General features: G+C 48.2%; 1 pseudogene; it reads right to left on the minus strand.

Annotated features, from left to right (window-relative positions):
• The window catches only part of LOC114701836, a 28,212-nt pseudogene that overhangs the window by 2,229 nt on the left and 3,003 nt on the right, over window positions 1-22,980 (minus strand).

Here is a 22,980-nt window from a genome sequence, read left to right on the forward strand (position 1 = left end):
CTCTGGTGACACACTCAGGCCTCTCAATCCAAGGCCAACCAGCACCTTACCTGTCCTTCTGGGAATCTGGGGACCCAGAACCATGGGAGGAAATTGGAAAGGACTTGAACGGGGCTGGCCATAGTGTGATGTCCCCACCCGGAACACTGGCATGTCAGAAAATCTTTAAGCTTTGTAGGGGAAGAGACACAGTGAGTGGGGTTCTCTAGTGGGACCCCAAAAAAATCACCCCGAGTTCTCGCCAAGGGCGTTTTACCAAGCTATGACTTTCAACACCCCCAGAGAGAGAGAGAGGGTAGGGCTGGGACATCATAGATATCTCCTCTCAGTGTCAGAGAAGAGACGTGTAAAGCTGACTTGGCAGGGAACTTCTCTCTGTCCATCAGAGCATCACATGGACTTTGGAGGGACATGAACATCAGACTTTCTGGGGAAGTCTTTTTGTTTCAGCTCCAGGGCTAGCAGGTAGCTTGGGCCCTGGCCTTAACAGAGCCAGTTCCAGGTCTTCTGAAGAAAAGCATGTAACATAGTTTTTTCTTTTTTCTTTTCATTTCGTATTTTTTAAATTAACCCCCCAAACTGTGTTTTCTGTTTTCCTGTCCACCATAGGCTACTTGGAATGAATAGCAAGCATTCCTCTCTGGAAGGCTACTCGCTTTAAAGAGACCCCTGTGAGCTCAGTAATAAATCCCAGGAAGTTTGTTTGGGGACATAATATCTGCTGTGTGGCTACTGAGAGCCATTGTGAAACATACCCAGGATGGCAGGAAGAGAAGCCAGCACTCAGAAGAAACACAACCCTGATCATAGGTCACCACTTGAATCGGCAGGGAACCCCTGGGCCGGGGACCTCGATGTGGTAGGACCAACAGCCTCTGATGGCCCTCCGGAGACCTGAGGCTGCTCCTGGTCCTCTCTGACATAGGCCCAGGAGGGTCCTGGGTACGGGGTGGGTAGCACCAGGGACACTCCTGCACAGGCAGATGCTGTGGGGGTGTGCTTATCTAATGCTATTTTATCTTAGGGATAAAGGTAGTATCAGGCTGCCCATTAGCAAACCCAGTCTTCATGGGGAGTGGTGGGCATGACCAGGGTGAGATGCTTGACTCTGGAAAGGCTGCCCTATGACAGCCTGCTCTCCTGGTCTCTTACACTGAAGTGCAATTACTTTTGTGCTTTACATACTTTGTAGTGTCACACAATACTATACTGCGACAATAAAGTATGGGTAGAGATGTAGTTCAGTGATAGAGCATTCCCTGGCATGTGTGAGGCTCTGGGTCCAATTCTCTGCATCATAGAAACAAAACAAAAGAAATCAAATATAAGATATTAATAAAATAGTATAATGTCTATATACCTATTGTATATAATGTTAGTGTATAATGGTTATATGTTTCAATTTATATAGGATAGCCATAATTTATGTATTGTATATGTATCTTTATTTCTTTTCTTGTGGCTGTGTAAAATACCCTGATGAAGGTAACTTAAGGGAGAAGAGTTTACTTTGGCGTGTGGTTCCTGTATTTCAGAGCATCATGACAGGGAGTTAGAGTGCCAAGAGCCTTAGGAAGCTGGTCTTGTTACATCCACAGTCGAGAACAGAGCAACAGATGCACTCAATGTTAGTGCTCCACTCAGTTTCTCTACTTTTACACAGCCTAGAATTCCTGCCTAGGGAATGCTGCCACTCACAGTGGGCAATTCTTCCTACCTCAGCTAACACAATCAAGATAAACCCCCACAGACATATCTGGAGGCCCATCTCCCAGGTGATTCTAACTACCATCAAGTTGACAATCAACAACAATGTGACAGTATGGTATACTAGTCATTGATTTTCTTGGGTTATAATAATTTATTTAATCCAAAATACTGAGAAGATTATCATTTCGATACATAACCAACATAAACTTATTAGCTAACGATACGTATTTTTGTTACTAAGCCTTAAAAATTCTCTCTGCATGTTCAGCGGCCAGTAGCTTTCTACTTAGAACAGCCACATTCCAGGTGAACTGTAGCTCTACATGGAAAGTGGCTGCCACTCAAAGTGTAGCTCCGATGCCTCTGACCTCTGACCTTGGGGAGATGAATGATCCAAAGCATGTTTTCTATCAGAGATGAGAAAACATGCCCTCCCTCCAAGCATCTCTCCTCAGGATCAAGCAGGAAAGGGGCTGCAGAGGAAAGTCTCCAAAGTCAGGTATCACTTCCACTTGCTACTTCACAGGGAGCCAATAATTGACTTTCAACCAATACAATCATGTCACGAGGCTAATGAAGGTTTTAAAACGCATCTTATGCTTCAAGCTGCCCCTTTGGAGGATCCTGCTCCCAGCACCGCCCCCCCCCCAAGACCTCTGACCCTATCCCAAGCTCTGGCTCTAGATCTCAAGGACGCAGCTTTTTCTATAATCATTTCCATCCTCCAGATTTTTTATTTCTTAAGCTTAAATACATTAGTGTGCCCCAGCCTGGCTTCATTATCATTTTGTTTGCCAGCTTTCACTGAGGCTGACCCCACCCTAGCATTTGACGCTTTTGAGATCATCCCCTTGCCAGCTGGCGGAGTTTCCATTTGAAGTATGCGTGTGCCTGTGGTCTGTATGAGGGTATGTGCACATGAGTGCAGCTGCCCTTAGAGGCTAGGAGAGGGGATCATATCCCCTCGAGCTGGAATCAATGGTGGTTGTGAGCTGCCTGATGTGGCTGCTGGGGACTGAACTTGGGTCCTCTGCAAGGGCACTGTGAGCTCTTAGCCTCTGAGCTACCTCTCTCCCCCAGGTGACATCTTAATTCCCACTCATTTCAGCTTCTTGAAATGTGCTTCACAGAACCTTCTGGTGACTGGCATTCTTAACTAAAAAGAGGAGGTCTGCTTCTGATTTTAGATAAGACATTATTCAGCAAAATCCGTGTGTCACTCACCATGTCCTCCTGAGCCCTGACAGCCTTCATTGCCTTTGCCTAGGCACTCTGTGAGGCCTGGTGTCGTGATAATCTAAAGGGATGTGGTCTCTTGTCAATCGCTGCCTGGTTCATGTGCTGGAGGAACAGAAAACAGGGTATAGCCATCCCTGCCAGGGTTTCTTTCCTTCTCTTTTTACATAAGTTCTTATGTAATCCAGCACCTGCTCTGTATGGGGCCATCATAGCCTTCCCTACGTTAACTAAGAGTCCTACACGGAATGTCACAGCCACCCACGTTCTCACATCCTTTCTTGCTCATATATATATATATATATATATATATATATATATAATATATATACATACATACATACATAATATATATATGACCACAGGAACACTCATGTGCACAATCATACTCTAACACACACACACACACACACACACACACACACACACACTGTGTGTCTCTCTTTGTCTCTCTGTTCTCTGTCTCTCTCATACACACATCCCTTCCTCCTGGGGTCTTCTATGAAGGACTGTGTCCGAGTATGAATGTGTACAGTGTGTGCATGAGTGTGTGCATGTAAAAGAATGTGGGTGTACAAGTGTGGCTGAGTGTGTGTGTTTGAGAAGTAGAGAACAAGGGTCTGTGTGTGTGTGTGTGTGTGTGTGTGTGTGTGTCTATTCAGCAGGGACCAACACCTTTGGATAATCTCTGAGTGTTTAGGTCCCTGGCACCTCTGTGAGGAATCAGGCTCCTTTCTAAGGCTTTTGGGGGCCTCTGATCTTGGTGGTGGCATCTGCAGGTGCCCCATACCCCTAGGGTGACTCTGAGCTGCACACATCATCTAGGACACCCCGGTGCTAAGATGGGAACGAACTTCTTGCTAGAAGAACACGCTGTGCAAGATGGGAAAGGAACAAATAGACTCTCCCACGCCTCCCACGCATGGGGCTGCAGCAGGCAGAGGGATGAGTGATGGCTGAGTCTTAGACAGATGTGGGAGCAACCCCAGCCAAGGCTCCACTGCTCTGAGGCTTAATTAAAGCTCTTCCTTATTATTTTATGTCAGTTTCCTTCCAGTGAGTGGCTGCAAGCATCGCTGTAGGATCACTCTCGGCTCCCTATCCCCCACACTAACAAACATTCATTTAAAAATAGCCCAGTAGAATCCACCCCAGAACAGGACACATTTGACAATAAGCTTGGGGTGGCTGTATAAAGCATACATATATAGAATTTAAACAGGATGAATGTTGTTCATCCCTTGCACAGAAAGGATCTCATTGGGATGTGGCTGGGGTTGGGGTGATTGTAGTCAAGAATTCAGTGGACTCCACTGTGCTGAGGAGCCCACCATCTTCACACCCCGAGGTGATTCTGCAAAATCACCCATTCCTCTGCCTCCTGCAACCTGCAATGCCCACAGCCTCATCTCACGGAACTGTCACAGAACCGTCACCATTGCCACCCCCCCACCCCCTGCTTGCCTCAGCCAGCTGGGGGTGGGTGGGTGGGCTCCCAAGCTAGAGACCTCGTGGTGAGCTGTGAAGCCCTGGCAGAGGGAGCTCTGGCCAGCCAGGGAAGGGCTTTGCTGCCAGTGTCTTGGTTTTGAGGGTTCATGAGGTAGAGACAGAAATGAAAACTGAGACATCATCCAAGGGCAGAGCAGGGGCTGGAAGAAGAGCCCTGGGTTCACCAGGGTTCCACTAGTGGGATCCGAAGTCTCTGGCTTCTGTGGGCTCCATCACTCATGTGCACACCACACACACACACACACACACACACACACACACACACACACACACACACTTAAAAAAATAATCTTAAAAAGAAAACCCTCTGGTAATAAGTGTTGGGATGGTCAGCCTATGAACCAGGAGCTCCCGAAACATTCTGCAAGCTATTCAATCTCATCGTAATAATCCATTTTCTGCTTCACTTGGCTACAGTGAGTTTTGTTGCCTGCAACCCAGAACCTGGACGAGTTAATCCTTGCTGTACATGTTCACATCCAACACTTAAATACAAACAGCAGGAGACTCGGTGTCATGTCTACTTGCGTTTCGATTATTTTTGAAAGTCGGGCTAAGATGGGCGCAGTGCCTGGGCACAGGATCAGGATTAGTGAGGTAAGGTCTGCAGATGGGTGATGCTCCCTGGGGCTGCCGAGAGGTGAGACCTGTGCATCATCATCATCATCATCATCATCATCATCATCATCAGAAGCAGCACGATGGGAAGGTGCAGATGAATGGAAATCAGTTCTATTACTCATTTCTTTCAAAATAGACAAATTCTATAAAAGTTAAAGGACTTTCCTTTCCCCACAAATCAAATTCCGGTTTGCTCTCTTTGTCAGGTATTAATATTCTATGAGCGTCTGGTTATTTTTGGTTGGGCACCTAAGGCATCCAAATGACTTAGGGTTTCTCTGCTTCTAGATTCCCCAGTAGGACAATCTCAGAGTCCTTAACACCACTGCCCCTCCCCCAGCCCTTCCACACACAGTACACCATATTGTAACATGAATCTTAAAAGGTCTTATTAACAGAAAACCCAGAGCCGGATACTGGGATGAAAGCTGAAAGATCAGAGAAGCAGAACAGGATTTACCTCTACGAAATCCTCAGCCCCGAGAGAGGGAGTTCCTGTTTCCTCATGCTTTATACACCTTTCTGTGTCCTGTCATCTTACTTCTGGGGATTAAAGATGTGTGTCACCACTGCCTGGTTCTGCTTCTCTCATGTAGCCCAGTGTGGCCTTGAACTCACAGAGATCCAGACGGAGTGCTAGGATTAAAGGTGTGCGCCACCACGGCCTGACCTCTGTGTCTAACTTAGTGGCTGGCTCTGTCCTCCGATCCCCAGGTAAGCGTTATTGGGGTGCACAGCGTATCACCACATCACATGGTTTCCTTCAATAGTATTTAAAATTGTGATGTAAATGACACCGTGAACTCAGCAAAGGTACATCTAAGAGCTGGGCCTACGCACAGGCCTCTAACCCCAGCTACAGCCGTGGACGCTGATGCAGGAGGATTAGAAGTTTAAAGCCTGCCTACATACCTTAGTAAGATCCTATCTCAAAGCAAAACTAAGCACTAGGAAGCTGAGACAGAAAGATCACTCTGAGTTGTAGGCCAGCCTGGGCTAATGAGTGAGACGCTGTCTCCCAAAACAAACCAAAAAAGTGCAGTGTTGGCATGTAACCTCTTCATATCCTCTTGCAGAGCTCGGATCACCTCTAGGTGATTTATAAAACACACTACAGGTCACTGCTCACAGCGACTGCACTGCATTGCTTAGGGAGCAAGGCCCGTGGCAAGTGTCTCCATGTGCTCAATGCAGACACCGTTTTTTCCTGAACAATGTATTTTGATCATTTTCTTTCCCCTCCTCAACTCCTCAGATCCTCCCCACCTCCCTACCCACCCAACTTCATGTTCTTGATCTCTCCTTAAGCCCCCAAAAACAAAAGCCAAAACACAAAAATCAAAACAAAACTCTAGTTGGGGCATTGTCTCCCTCATTATATGTGGACTTCATTTAAATTCCTTTCGTATAGCATATATTTTAGGAGTAGTAGGTTTCTACATGGGTTTTCAAATGGCCGTTAGTGCTGTTTTCCCTCCCCATGTCCTTCTCTCCCACCCTCTTCCTATCTAATCCTCCAGTCTAGTCTCCCCCTCATCTCTTTATAACGCCAGATTCTATTTCTCCTTCCTTGGAATGACCCCCTTTCCCTCAAGTTCTCACCAGCTCCTTAACCTCCTCTGTGGTTTTTCGGATTGAAACACACATCTCTAAGTCTTGAAAGAAACAGTTTAATTTTCCATCTTTTCCACCCACGGGGAGTTGAACCCTCACTTGGTGTGAGGTGGATCCACATCCCTTGGGTGCGGAGCAGTCTATGCAGGTGAAAAGGACTGGTGGCTGGAAAGGGTTCCCACTTCGAAGGGACGGTCGACCCGACAACCCTCCACAGTCAGATGTACCAGTCACGACTCAGTTATGGCTCACAGAGAGGGTAGGCTGGCTCATTTCACTGGGATCACTGCCAGAGCTGAAGTTACATTTTAAGTTTTAATTACTATGCCGAAGAGATCCATGAAACAAAACTGTCTCTGATCTGCAAGTCTCTTGCTCAAGTTCCTGAAGTGCTGGGGGCTATTGTTTATGGGAGATCACAAGCCACAAGTTTTCACTCCCCTAAACAAGTTTGTTTGACCTAGCTATGCCGGATGTGCTTGATCACACGTGGGTGCGGTTTCACAGGTAGGAAATACACCAGGATATACGCTTGCCCCTGACTAGACGTAGGCTGGAGGTACGTCAGAATGAATGCTTGTCCCTGATTGGACCTGATGGGAAATGCAGTGAATTATGGGTTTTCCTTCTTAAGCTGCTGCAAACCAAGACTCAGGGTCATTTTCCCAGGAACCTGAGTGTGGACCTGGCCAGAGCCCAGTATTTAATGAAAGCTTCCTTCAAATTTGGCTTAAAACTCTGGTAGTGGTCTTATTCTTGGTCAGTGAGATTAACACCATCTTCAGCCCAAGATGGTTCTTCTTCCTCTTATTCTTTTTTAACTTAAAAAAAATCTCAAGAATTACGCAGTGTATTCTAGAACATTTCCTACCAAATCCCATAGAGCTATCACAGTGCACATATGGCCCGTTTCCTATGATATAATTGAAGGGAGCTTAATTAACTGTGTTGCAAGAACATAACCAAATATGCCAGTTTCTGAAGTGGAGCCAGGCCTGATGGCACACACATGTAATTCTAGCTATTTGGGAGGCTGAGGCAGGAGGATGGGGGTGTAAGGCCTGTCTAGGCTACATAGCTTGGCCAAGACTGCACAACCTAGAGGCATCGCAGAATAAAACGATTCTACTGATGTACTCAGTGTAAGTGCTTGACCAGTTCACAAGACTCCAAGTTCAGTGTCCATTACCATTTGAAAAGAATGGGAGGCCAGAAGACACCATCATTGCTAGTCAAGGGATTTTAGCATTTAGCTAAAATTTATTCCTGGGACACACCCACCTCCTGGCACCAAATTCAGATTAAGCAAAATTCTTCATTTTTTTTCCCAATGTTTTATTTTTGTTGCATGCTGGCAAATACTTTAACTATGGCATGAATACAGAGCTAGGCACTGTCAGCCCTGCCTGTCACTCTACTGTCCCTTCTGTACCGACAATCTTACCCAAGCCCTTCTCCCTCTGAGGTCTGACAGAGTCATAGCCTCTTCCCTGTCTCACACAGTGGGAAAGGGTGGGCTTGTTTGCAGGGGCTGGGTAAAAAGGATGGTCGACAGCCTCTGGATTGCACATCATGTTTATCTCGGCAAGGATCCTCTGGAGTCCTGGCCCTGCCTGGGCTCCCCAGGGAGGAGGGTGTGAACTCAAATGGAAATCTAGTTAGGCAGAGGAGGGCAAAGGTCAATAGACACTCTCAGCAGGCCACAAAAGGGGACTTCGCAGTGACCTTCGGGAAGTTGTCTTTTGCAGAAGGCCAAACTTCGGAAATTCTCCTTGGAGATATTTCCTAGCACAGATGGGGTAGTAGAGAAAGTGGGGAGAGTGTTGATGAACTTCAGAGTAAGGTGACAGCTGGAAATGCGCCCCCATATCAGCCTGGATACGCGTTCAATGAAAGGGCTCCCCCATCCCCCAACAACATTTATTTAAAGAACATTGTCTTTTAAGTTTTGAAGCTGAAAACGTACATAAAAGATAATTTTAGTAACAATTCCCAATATTCATGGCTCAGTGTGGGATCTGAATATGTTAATGGGGGGTGTAGTTGTCTGATATAATACGGTGTATTGAAAAATCATGTTCAGGAGTTGCCAGCTGTCTGCCTTTTCTCCAGGATTCCCTGAATAGGGCGCCTGCCTCACGCAGCAGGTAACGATGTCCTTGGCCCTTTAACAACTGTCTGTGGACCAGCATTCTCCTCTGGCTTTCAGATCCCTGCTCAACAAGGCCAGTCATGGGGGGAGGGGCTGACAGCTGCTCATACAATTGATTAACACAGCCCAGGTTTTGAATGAGAGCACCAAGCCGGATGCAGTGTGGACCAGAGGTGAGCACTTCCTTTTGGTTTTCCTCACTGTCTCTGCAAAGCCCAGCACTTCTGATGCACAGTCAACCAAGACTCCATTAGTGTGTGTGTGTGTGTGTGTGTGTGTGTGTGTGTGTGTGTGGTGTCCTTTCTTCCTCCCTCCTGTCCCTGTCCTGTTCCCCTCCCCTCCCCCTCTTCTCTTTCTGAAACTTCCTACTTGGTCGAGTTTATTTGAATAATGTTCACGTCACTTCAAAAACATGAGCTTTTGTGATAATCTCCAAGACCCAAGAAAACCACACTTTCCCCCACAATCCATTATCTGGGGCCACAGCACTCTGTGGGGCTCCTCCGTGTGGTTAACTGTAACAGTTCCCATAACTACAGTAATTTGGGCCCCAGAACTGAAATGACTCATGCGTCTAGTCTCTTGCCCTCCTGCTCCATGGGCCCCAGCAGTGGCCAACTGGGAAAGATACTTGTGGACCATCTAATGTCTAACTGACTGTTTGTTGGTTACCCCTAGCAATAGCAAAACTTGGGGTGAAAGGGAAATTTCAACCCCCTTTCTGCCTATAAGCACCCCAGATGGTGAGCACACAGTGATCTAAATTTTAGGGACCCCCTCAACAAGGTTTCCTCCAAATAAATGCTAGGATTATCCTGTCAACTGCTCTCTAGTCTCTTTTCCCTTCTTGATGACCGTTCACAGCCTCTCTCTGTCTCTATCTCTGTCGTTATCTCTGTCTCTGTATCTCTGTTTCTCTATCTCTGTCGTGTGTGTGTGTGTGTGTGCGTGTGTGTGTGTGTGTGTGTGTGTGTGTGTGTGTGTGTGTGTGTGATGGTAGTGGTGGTGCTGGGGTTCAGACCTATGCCCTTGCCATGCAGTCCGCTCTGAGGCCCAGTGCCAGGCTCTGTATAGCATGTGTCACGTGGCTTCTCCAAAAAAAACAGAGATTTGTCCTAACTGTTTCTAGTACATTTGTACCTAAACAAATTCAATGCTTAGTTTCCTTTATTGTTTTTTTTTTCATCCTAAATAAGAGAAAAGGAAGAGGAGGTGATTTAATCTTTTGCAAGACCCAAAGCTTCCTGTGGTGAGATAACTGATCGAATAATTATTTGATTGAAAATCTGGACTGGCTACACACCTGTTTCAGCTTTCCGTCCAATCCCTCTCCAAAGGACTTTGCCAGTTGTCAGAATGCAGACTTTCAGAGTTCCTCTGCCAAGACAAATGGCGGCTTTCGTTGTTGGAAACTTGGTGCCGGGAAACAGCTGAATCAAGTAGAACCTTCTACACTTTGCAGGTGACAGATCTCATGGTTCCAGTTCTGTCCGACCTCACATGCTGCCGAGAATGTGCGTCTTCAGGAAATACAAACTATAAACACACAAAAATCCTTCTTAAAATATTTTGACTCAACTATTACTTAAATCAAGAATTTCTGGCATAATTGCACAACATACACCAAGATAATCCATCCTTTTGCATGAATCCATATATGACAAGAAACAGTGTCAAAAATTGTTGATGCTGTCTTCAACACCCTCCTCATGTTAATTTTTTCCCCAGTGCTATAACAAAATACCTGATGCTGAGCATTTACCAATAAAAGAAGTTTGGGGCTGGAGATATAGCTGTTGGTGGAGTGCTTGTCTGGCAAGCAAGAGGCACAGCTGGCGATGGTGGTCACACTTGTATTCCCGTGACTCAGGAGGAAGAAGTGGGAGGTTCCAAAGCTCGAGTTCAAGGCTATTTATTCTCTGTTACAGAGAAGTTTGTAGTCAGCTTGAGATACCTAACACCTCTAAAAGCAAGAACAAAACAAAAGACAATAAATTAAAAGAAGGAGGTTTGGGTAGATGGTACAGTTTGGTGGTAGAGTGTAGGGGTGTGGTGCCTGGGTTGGCTCCCCAGAAACACACACACACACACACACACACACACACACACACACACACACACACACACGCATGCATGCACGCAAGCACACACACACACATATGCATGCGCACATACGCACGCGCACACGTACACGCAAGCACACACACGTTTTGATTTGGTTCACAGCATATACATGGGCATCAGTGTGGCTCTGTTAGGAACTAATAGTGGATGATATCAAGATGATTGGGGATCACTTGAGGGAAAGAGACCACACCACAGACCGGAAGCCATCCAGCTGCTGAGCAGCATGTCGGTTCTTTATAACAAAATAGGATAAGAACTAACTGGGGTCCATGAGAACAACTTCACTCCCTCGAAGGGAGATGCTTCCACAGCTCCCCTGGACTCTGCCTCATCCCAACACCTCTGCAGTGGGACCAAGCCTTTGTGAGACACTCTCAAACCCCACCTTCACCCCTGTTCTCTTGTCCTCTTTGAGAAGACCATGAAGATGGTCAGATGCTGGGTCCTACCTACATTTGTGGAATCGTGACAACCTGACGCTAGTTCAACTTGGAGTTTTCAGCATAGCAGCTGTATGGAACGGATGTGCATTCTTCCCTGGAAACGGCTTGGAATTGCCATCTCTCAATGGGCTGAGCATGAAATGGCCCTCCCTCACGGGGCTGGGAACTGCAGCAGTGAACCAGGACTCAGAAGTGAGCAAGCGAACAAGTGAGCGGTGCTGCTGAGCTGGGTGCTGGTGGGTTAAAGGGCATTTTCACTGTATTTACCTTACCGTGGGTGCAGAGGAGCATGGTGACCCCACCGTAAACGGAGGGGCGTGTGTGTACGTTAGTTAGCTAGGGATACTGACTATGCTTCATCGAATTTCTCTTGCTTGTTGTCCATACTCTAGCATGCCCCCTCCACACACACAGGACGTAAGGATGAAGGCGCATTTGGGACGCAACAGCCTGGCAATGAGTCTGGTGGAAACAAGAGTTAGTCTGTGAATCTCAGTAACGCTGCTTTGCCAAGAAGGAAGTGAAACCAAAAGGTGAACGTCTCTCAGGTTATGAATGAAGGTGCTTATTAATGTATAATTGTGAGACATTTATATGGAATGTGGAATCGTGTCTCCATCAAACAGTTACAAGTCATGGCTCACCAACCTCCCACATACACGTGAGTTAAGTTCGGAAGTCAGCGGGCTCAGGACATGTACACACTCCTGAGAGAAAAACCGGCCGTTTGAATGCTGGGGACAGGGAAGCCTACTGTGCCTCTGTAAAACTCTGCTTTGGGGGTAAGTTGTGTGCTTCCTTACCACAGCAGAAACGCCTGGTTACCTGACTCCAGGCCCTCAGCCTCACTTCTGAGCTATTTCAGATCTCAGTGAATAATGGGTAATTGTCAGTTTCCCGGGTTACCATACCACAGTGCCAGAAACGATGTTAGATCCCAGATACTACCCATCTCCCAGCTTCAGAGACCACGTGTTTTCCGAAGGCTGAAGGGAGGACCTCCTCGCTCCTCTAACTCCTGGCACACTCTTGCTGGGAAGCATCACGCTAGCCCTGGGCTGTGTTTGCAGGGCTGTGTTGGTGAGGGTGTCTGTTGCTGTGATAAACACCATGACCAAAAGCAACTTGGGGAGGAAAGGGTTTCTTTGAAAGCTTGTAGTCTGTCATGCAGGGAAGTCATGGGAAGGAATGCAAGGCAGGAAGGTGGAGGCAGGAGCTGATGCGGAGGTCATGGAGGAGTGCCATTTACCAGCTCACTGGCTTGCTTCTCAAGGCTTGCTCAGTCTGCTTTTCGATACTACCCAGGACCACCTGCCCAGAGATGGCACTGCCCACAGTGAGCCGGGCCCATCCACATCCATCATTAACCAAGAGAACGTCTCGCAGACTCGCCTACAGACAGATCTTATGGGGGTATTTTCTCAGGTGAGAGTCCCTCTTCCCAAATGACTCTAGCGTGTGTCAAGTTGACATAATGCTAAGCAGGGCCAGGACCTTCTCCACCATGTAAGCATCTGTGTGACGGTGTCCAAATGGTCCTCTTCTTGTGAAGACACCAGTAACGGCAGATTTAGTGCCTGTCCTAGCCCAGTCTGCCTTAACCTCAGTATAGAAAAGATGTTACAGAAGGGAATGGAGCCAGGGCACTGTCACCTCAGGCAGGAAGGACAGATGACTTTGCTACCTCATTTGTTTGTTTATTCTCTCCCTTCCCTTCCCTTCCCTTCCCTTCCCTTCCCTTCCCTTCCCTTCTTCCCTTCCCTTCCTTCCCTTCCCTTCCCTCCCCTTCCCTTCCTCCCTTCTTCCCTTCTTTTTCCTTCCCTTCCTTTCCTCTCCTTCCCCTCCCCTCCTCTCCTCTCTCCTCCCCTCCCTCCTCTCCCCTGTACCCAGGCTTCACAGGTCTGTTTCCTCATGGAGCAGCTTCACTTTGCCTCTCCAGTTTCCTCCCGCCTCTGGATGTTGTTTCCTGAGGGCTCCGCAAAGATGGAGAAGCCCTCAGGGGCATCTTCATGCCCTGTGCTGTTCTCTGTGCTCAGTGCACTGCAGGAAGTCTGAGGGACACACGGAGTGGGGATTCCTAATCTGATGTCTGGTTTGAAGAAGCTGAGAGTAGAAATGTCATGGGTCACAATTACGGCTCAGACACGGAGGAATGACTAGGTGGTCCCATGACAGTTCAGGGAACCCTCTCTGCAGAGGCCAGGGACCTGGAGGGGGTCCTTCTGAACTGCTAGGTGGGATGGAGGCACCATGCTCCCCAGAGGCTGGGGATGCAGGGGGAACAGTATGATGGGGGGCCACGGTGGCTCTTGGAAGGGCAGGCCTCTGGCCATGGAGACTGAAGGAGTTCAGAATGGGAAGGAGCTTGGCTAAGTACAGCTTAACTGCCCAGATGTTTGCTGAGTACTAATTAGTAACAGCTACAAATCCAGTGCTTAGTGAATTATGGGTTTCACCCTTTACATGCACTGCCCTTCTCAGCCTCCTTTGACAGCTCTGAAAGTAGAGACAGGCATGAAAGACTAAGCTTTTAAAAGCTGACTGGAAGTGTCACATACTTCAGAAAAGCCACCAGTGCATAGATTGACAGTTGTCATCCTGAGCTCAGCTGCATGACCGCTGCTCAACAAATCACACATTCTCAGGGTTCCCTAAACATCCCTGTCCCAGTCACTTCTACCTCCTCTGAGGTAGACACTATTGGATTACTAATACTAGGTTTTAGTAATCAGAACTAATTAGTAATCAGAACTATTATACCAAGTATTAGTTCTGATTGAGTCCCTAAATGCTATGCGAATGAAATCATGCATCACGTGACTTTCTGTGCTTGGCTTTTTTGGGGATAAACTTAGGATGGTGGCGTCCATTCATGTCGTGTGCAGCAGGGCTCATCCATTTCATTGCTGCATAGTGCTCCACTGTATGAATAGGCCACAACTACCTCATGTAGTCAATGGTTAAGAAAACACTTGTTCTCTCTCCCCAACCACATTCCTCACCACCACATGATGGAACTTCCATGACTGTTCCAGTTCTTGTGTTTTACGGGACACACACAAATCTTGGGCTGGGTATGTGCTGCAGTAGAAACTCCAAGGCCCATAGATGAGAACACGGTTCTGAACCTTGATGTGCTCATGGTGATAAGGTGTAGAAAGGGGTGGGTGGTCAGTATGAGCCCCGGGAGGGGGGATCTGTAGGTGGAGCCACTCCCCAAATAACCACACAGAGAGTTATTATCAATTATAAATGCTCAGCCATCTGTCCCCACAGACCTCTGTGGCTAGGTCGAACTGAAGCCCATCTTTTCCACATCCCCAGGAACATACTGGTGCTGTAGAATACCACCGTCTTCATCTTCAAGTGCTGGCTGCTTTGGGGCAGGCAGATAATTCACTGGCACCAGAGAGATGGATGAGCGGCGGATGTAAAACATCCGAAGTCTTTACAAAGAGTGCGTGTGGATGCATGTCTGCATAGGTATGTTTTCATGCATGTGCCTGAAAGACCTATTTCTTTCAGATGGTTGGGAGAACTTCACTGAGCTCTTTGGAGACTGGTGGGGGATCGGGGAGGGACAGCCTGCTGGCCATCTGTGACAACAATAGTTGTCCTCTTAACCATCCTCAGCACCAGCATCCCCGGGGCACACATATTAGGCCTCGGTGAAGGTAGAGGAGGCACGGGATTGACTTGCGTATGTTCTGACTCCGACGGTGACCAACTCAACCAGCCAGCCAGCCAGCCACTGTCTATCTGCCACGCCTCCTCCTGGAGTAATAAAGCCCCGCCCCGCCTGGCTTGTCTTGAGATCCATCTTAGTAACACTAGTTCTCTACAGGGCTTTACTGGGGCCCTGTTCTTCTCAGGAGCATTCTCCCTCTTGAGGAGTACCTGCCAACGCTCCCTGTCTTAGGGATACGAAGGTGCAGTGGTTCTCAGAATTCTAGCTACTTACCTCGGGAGGAAGCTGCAAGCTCAGACAGCTTCCACCCTGAGCAACTGTAAGCAAGCCATGCCGGGCCACTCTTCCATCCTCCCCTGCCTGCAGTGGACACTGGAAGAAAGACATAGACGATAAATCAGCGCTTAATTAATAAGAGTCGCGAGGTGGCTGCTCAGGAGGGAAAGGAGTATAAAAGGTCTCCCTGTAATGCAGAGCCAAGTCTCAAGGGGAGCCAGTCCCTGAGGCATCCCTGCAGGCTGGGAGGGCCAGGGAGCCAGCTGCCTGCAGGGAATGTGGGAATGAGTCACTGAGGGAGGGAGAGCGAGGAAATCAGCAAGGAAAGAAATGTGCCCGGGAGAGGGGACGGTGCATCTGCTGGGCTCCAAAGCCGGAGTGCTTACAGATTAAGATGGGAGAATATAGATCGTGGGCATATTTATCTTTATTGATGGGATATTTTTGGTCCTCAAAATAAAACGCAGGAATGTTCTGGTAAGTTGTTCAAGAGATCTTACGGGCATAAAATGAGAAGCCACTGTGCAAAAAGAAAGTTCCAACCCAGAGTTGTGAGTTCTCAGTCTGGCTCCTGTCTCAAGCGAGGACACTGGTTCCTGAGTCCCAAGAATTCTCTGCGGGGGGTGGGGGGGTTGGTGGGGGGTTCTGCTGGCCTGCTGGGTAGGAGGGCAGGTTGCTTGAGAAGGTGGAATTGCTCAGCTGTCCCTTCATTACTCATTCATTGGACATTTCTGAGTCAGGGGCACACACACAGTCGGGGCTGTCGACACTCAGGAATCTGGGAAGTCGCTATCTAAGCCAAGATCGGCAGTCATGCTCCTCTGCAGTCCTGTGGGAGGGAATGGACCCGTTCCCCTCTCTGTCAGGCGACCTCAGGACAACAGGAATATTCAGAGCCCCAACAGACCTGGGCGACTAAAGCATGGCCATCGGCCTGAGTCCAGATGACCTGAGTCTGCATTTTTCTCACTGTTCAGAGAGACAAGGGGGTTCGGTCAGGGTCACACAAGGCTCCAAGCTGGAGATGTGCACAGAACTCACAGAGTTGAACCAAAAAGCAGCTTTGGGCTTCCTGGGGAGCCGTGGAGGGGACAGAGGCAGGCAGCAGGGCGTGAAGCAGCCGCAGGTGCAAAGGGCGAGGGGAAGACTTTTCGTTCTCTACAGACCGGGGCACTGGCTAGGGTCCCCTAGAAGCAGGGAGTACTTTCACAATTTTCAAACCTATTTTTAAATAAGCAAATGAAGGACGGGGTGCAGCTCGTGAGGCATACCTGCTCACGTGCTCTGCACGAGGCTGGCTGCATCGGTCTTTGCCTTCAAACCGGACCTGTTTTTCCCCTTCTCAGAACCAGTAACAGAGTGGAGCACCGACTGAGCCGTAAGGGAGGAGGGAGGAGGAAGAGGAGCAGGCATAGGAAACAATGGTGGTTACAGATACAGGCTAAAAAGAAAATGAGGGGAACCAGACACAGCTCCCTCTGTCAATCCCAACACTTGGGTAGGCCAAGCCAGGAGGATTGCCGTGAGTTGAGGCTAGTCTGGGGAGGGGATAGGTTAATAAAAGCGAAGGCGAGTCTTGTCTTTCTGGGAGTACGGAGATTTCCTGGAATGAAGGCTCTGCTTCTTTTCTTTTTAATTTCTTTTTTTCTCAGCCACAGCCTTGGCTGTTGTCTTGGACCACGGGGTTGAATTGTTTATTATGCAGATGGGATCATCATGAAGTTAAGAGTTTGTCTGGTATGACTCTGGCAAGCCACCAAAGACCCAAGCAGTTTCAGCCAGCCTACCTGAAGAGGGACGTCAGGTCTACAACCATTCTGTCCTCACAGATAAACAAGATCAGGGAGGTGGACACTCGTTTGGGCTTGTCCGTATGCTACTCTGGTTGAGGTAGGGAGAAGGTGGAAGTGGAGGCTGTCTCTGGGCAGTCTGAGTGAGTGGCTGAGGCAAAAGGACCCTGAGGAGGGGTGAGTGAAGCCAGCCAGAATCCTGAGGGATTGGAATTCAAGAAGGGACAAAGGACAAGGCTTCAGGAGACTGTGGCAGGCCTGAGGGGACTCCAGGTGTTCACACAGAAGGCCAGCCTCCACCCTCTCTACATACCAAGAGGAGGATTCAGGGGAAAGGGAATTAGGTGGGAGGTGAGTGGGACCTTGTGAGAAGGCCACCTTGGGGACTGGCAGCAAGGACAGGCTGTGGGAACCTGTGGTGCAGGAGCTAAGGCTGTCTGGGGGAGAGGCCAACAGGTTTGGGGCCAGAGGAAGGGATTAGGAATAACTCTGCCCACCTCCAAGGATGGACTTGAAGACAGGGGTGGGGATGGGTTGGAACTCCTGGGCCAGCATGGCTTGCTCCCATCTTCTTTAGGGTCTTGATTCTAGAACTCATCTCCATGGCACCTCCCCTGACTTTCTCATCTAAAGCCTCACCATGGACCTCCTGCTTTCTTTCCCAGCACAATCCTTCCCTGGGCATGTGGCATTACTCAGCACACTGTGTATTTCAACTGGAGTTAGGAGCAAGCTTTGTATAAAGGCAAGGTTTGTATACAGGCCCAAGGATAACACATCTACCTCCTGGTGGAACCAGAAGTCATTTCCTAGACCAGGTTTTACCATAAACTCTGCCTAGTCGATGGGCTCAGAACAGAAATACCAATTGTGTGGATTCGTCACTTCAGGCGAATTTGCTGAACGGTCTTATTAAATAAAAACCCAGAGCCAGATATATGGATGAAAACCTGAGAGTCCAGAGGAATAGGAAAAGCTACAAGCTAACCTCACCTTACCGATACCTCAGTTTCAAAAGAGAGCTATTTCCTGTATACCCACACCTATATGCTTTTCTGTTCTGATTCCCCATTTGCTCTCTCAGCCAGCTACATCACTTCCTCTTCCTGTCCAGCTCTGTCACTTCCTGTCCGTCTGTACAGACCTCCAGACCTCTTATTGTTAGTGCTGAGATTAAAGGCATGTGTCACCATGGTTGGCTCTTTTCCCAGTGTGGCCTTGAACTCACAGAGATCCAGACAGATCCCTGTCTCCCAAGTGATAGGATTAAAGGAGTGTGCTACCATTGCCTGACTTCTATGTTGACTATAGTGGCTGGCTTTTTCCTCTGATCCTCAGGTACATTTTATTGGGGAACACAGTATATTGGGGGATATCATACTTCACCACACATCACCATGCCAGCTGATCTCAGCCTTCGCTCTCTTCTTCATTGGCTGGTTCTTCCTCACTGTTGGAAATTTTCACTGGGCTTCCCTGAGCCTGAGCACTCCCACCAGAGCGAACAGACAATCGGTATTCTCCATCTACATTCACATTAGCCAAAGAAGATCAAGTTCATATCAACTCACAATTTACATATGACTGGATCCAGGCTTCTTTGAAACACATAAAAGAATGTACTTAAAGCCAAAAGTCAGAAGTCAACCACCCTCAGAGAAAAGGCAACAGCAACCAGCTGCTTGTTTTCAAGTCCCCCTCCTGGCTGCAGGGAACTGCTTTTGTACTTTTCAGTGAACTTCGCAGGCCTGCCTCTCTTCTGCAGTCCTTCCTTGTCATTCACGAGTGTAAGATGTCACACGTGATTCTGACTCAAGAACTCAGCAATTAATGATAGACTGTCTTTTTACTTAAAGGTCTCACCAACGCGGGGCCGTAGATGGGGACTGGATGGAAATATCAATATTGACACTCCAGGGGCCAGAGAGAAGGTGGGTCAGCAATATGAGAGCTTGCTGCTCTGCAGAGGACCCAAGTTTGGTTCCCAGCACCCATAGCAAGCAGCTCACAAAAGATTGTGACTCCAGCTCCAGGGACTCTGACGCTCTCGGGGCACCTATGCACATGTGCGCGCACACACACACACACACACACACACAATACATACACCTGCTGTGTGACAAAACATTTTCCTGGGGAGATGCAATGCACATGTGAACTCACAGATGGGGGCCCATGAGAGATCCCCCCCAAAGTCCAACTTGGAGAATCAATGAGTTTTATTGGGGTTCCTTACAGGATATGGATAAAGGGTTAATTACAGGAACAGAAATGTCTCAAAGACAGCTGCATCACCAAGGCCCACCCCGGCATGGGAGACGGCTCACAGAAGCTGGAAACCTGGAACACACTGCATAGTCTACAGGTAGCTCAACAGGTTGGACAGTGTCCTTTCCAGTTGCCTCACTTGGTCTAAGCCTCTTCCTATCAGCTCAGCTGGTTTCTGCTTCTCCCAGGATGCAGCTGGTCTGGCCCTGAGTCTTCTTAGAAGCTCTTTTTCTATTGCTTACTCCAGCAGGGTGAGGGCCTAGTAAGTTTGGTCAGTTTCAGGAACTTCCTGAAGCTATTGGGATTTGTTTACCTTCCCCGCTTAAGGAACTTCCCTGCAGGATGGAATGTTTCAATCTCAGAGGGAACTGTTACACAGCAACAACAACCACACGTAAAATACTACATCTTTAAAAATTAAAGTATTAAAGAAGCCAGTTTGCTGAGGAAGACTGAAAGCCTTTCCCTACCTGCGCTTCATCTAATGAATGGAGCTAACACATGGGAAGGTGAGGATTATGGGGCCCTATGGAGTGCTGTTTCCTGAGTGGCCACACTCCTTGTGGGCTCTTTCCTCAGCTCACTAGCTCATGTCCATCTTGGGAGTGCTTTTCCTTCCTTCCTGTCTCATTTCTGTTTTCCTAGTGCAATCCTTTGCTCGGGTTTGGCAGTAAGCATGCGGTCCCTGACATCCTGGGGTCTTCTCGATGTTTCTCTGAAAAGCATGACTCTCTCCATGTCCCTCCTCCTGGAGCCTGCCAGGATTTTTAGTTCACCTGTACTATTGTTTTTCTCTCGAACTCTAATAAAATTGCCCTTGAACTTCCTTCTGGGTCCTATTTTAAATTCTTTTTTAACACAGCCGAGAATACAAAAGGGATCTTCTGGTTTGTCCATTAAACACCAATTGAACGGGAAACCTTCCAAAAGCAGATGCTGTGGGTTCAATTGTAGACTTCTCATAGTCATGTTCTATCCCAACTTCCTCCTCAGAGTGTGGCATCACTGGGAAATAAGCCTTGCAGTCACCACTAGAGTGGACCCATCCTGCCTGGCTGTATCCCCATAGGAAGGGGAGATTGGACACAGACACACAGGAGGAGCCCACATGCAGAGGAAGGGAGAGATTGGGGCAATATTTCCACACAGCCATGGGGCACCAAAGGTGGTCAGCACACTGCTGTGGAGAGAGAGGGTACAGTCACTCTCAAAGTTCTCAGAAGGTATAAACTGGGAATACCCTGATTTTGAACTCTGAGGCTCACAAAGAACTACAAGACAGTGGGTTCCTATAGTTTAAGGCACCTGTGTGTGGGTGTGTGGTGTTTCATTAGGGAAACCCCAGACAGAGAATATGGCAGAGAATTTAAATTCTATTTCATATCTTCCAGACAAGATACATTAGGTTATGGAGAGGTCTTGGAAAGGCCAGGAAAGGAGAGTGCACATCCAGCCAAGCATTTCCCATCTTGAGTTTTGTCTCCATGGACACATTTTGATTTGAAACTTACTCAAGAAAGAAGAAGACAAATTGCAGTCCACAGTGGTCAAATTCTGATGAAGCCTGACTTTAGTTACTGAATTTTATGCTGTTAAGGGAAAAAGACCCGGGGTGATTTGGAGTGGGTCTCACCCTCTTGGGGTCTTAGCCTCAGCACTGGGTGATGCCCACAGCCCTTAGGTTTGTCTCCAGCAGTGGCAAGATATGAATCTGACTTTATAGGGAGCCGCTGGATTTTAGAAGTGGTCCCACAATCTGGGGTAACCCCAGGGCACTCTCTCTTGCTAGTTATGGTGACAGGTTCTAAAAATATTCCTGAGGATCCAAAGACTTTGAAATGTAAATGGACAAAGAAAGGCTGTGTTCCTAATCAGCTGCTCTGTGCTGCATGGGGTACGAATCTGTGAGGTCCCCAGATGAGGTACAGGGGAGGAAGTGGTAGAATTTAGGAGGCGTCGTCTTTTATTTTGTCCAGCTGGGACTTTTGAGTATCCACCAAGATGGCGAATTAAGGGATGGGGAAGCTACTGGGATCGGTTTAACCTTCCCGCTTAAGGAGCTTCCCTGCAGGATGGAATGTTTCAATCTCAGAGGAAACTGTTACACAACAACAACACATACAATATTACATCTTTAAAAATTAACACATCAAAGAAGCCAGTTTGCTGAAGAAGACTGGAAGCCTTTCCCTACCTGCGCTTCATCTAATGAACTGAGCAAACACATGGATGTATGAATTTATGCTGTTAGGGGAAAAAGACCAGTGAGTGATTTGGATCGGCTCTCTCACCCTACTGGGGTGTTAACCTCATCACTGGGTGATGCCCAAAGCCCTTGGGTGACGGAATTAAGGGACATGAGTGAGACCCAGCCACTGTATTCGGTGAAAAGAGAAGATAGTTCTGCACAAAACTATTGAGAAAATGTGTAAAAAGAACTATTACAGAGCTGTAGGGAAGCGCGAGGTTGGGAAAGGATGGGGAAAGGGCAGACACCCCGAGCCCCGCCCCCTACCCCATGCCCAACCCCATTCTTGGAGGCGGTCAGGGAGAGTCTCCTGCTGGTCACAACAAGCTCCCACTTTGCTCAAATCAACCTAAAGTGGTTTTAAAATCCTCCTTGATTCAGACAGAGGCGAACCTTCTGTCGTGAGAGGAGGTGGAGTTCTCCGGTTTGGTGCACGCGTGACTGAGGCGCCCTGGTCCTCCTGCCTTGTTGCTTCTTGCAGGCAGCCAGAGCTGGGGTGCTCGTGGTGGCCTCTGGGAGGGTAAGGGGAACCTCCAGCCCCATCTTCTGAGAGCTGAGGGGAGGTGAGTGTGAGAGAGTGGATGACCACCTTCCTGAAACCTAGCTCCAAGGTCGCCTTCTCAGCCAAGTCCCCCTTTTCTTTTTTGATGTCCAGCTTCATAGACTGGCCCCTTTTCCTGCTTTTAAATTAGACCACTGCTCAGTTCATTCCTCTAAGAGCAGGGCTAGGCCTCGCTGCACGCCTGGCTACCAGCCTCCAAAGGCAAGCCAACGGCTCCTTTTCATGTCATTAAAAATTAATTATTAATTTTGCAGCGTGGTGGTGGTGGTGGTGGTGGTGGCGGCGGCGGCGGCGGCGGCGGCGGCGGCGGCGGCGGCGGCGGCGGCGGCGGCAGCGCACGCCTTTAATCCCAGCGCTCGGGAGGCAGAGGCAGGCGGATCTCTGTGAGTTCAAGGCCAGCCTGGGCTACAGACTGAGTTCCAGGAAAGGATCCAGAGCTACACAGAGAAACCTTGTCTCAAAAAACAAACAAAAAATTTATTAATTTAGAAATGAGTTGTGTTTGTGTGTGCACAGGCACGTGTGTGTGCCCACATGCATGTGGGTGCCTACAGAGGCTAGAAGCGGGTGTCAAGTTGCCTGGAGCTGGAATTACAGTTGGTTGTGAGTTTATAACGTGGGTCCTCTGCAAAAGCAGCAAATGCTAACTCCTGAGCCAGCTGTCCAGCTCCTCTGTCCTCCTGTTTTCATCCCGATACTCATTATTGTAGCCAAGCTGAGCTTGAACTCATGGCAA

This window comes from Peromyscus leucopus, chromosome 11 (assembly GCF_004664715.2).
Source record: "Peromyscus leucopus breed LL Stock chromosome 11, UCI_PerLeu_2.1, whole genome shotgun sequence".
Lineage (NCBI taxonomy): Eukaryota > Metazoa > Chordata > Mammalia > Rodentia > Cricetidae > Peromyscus > Peromyscus leucopus.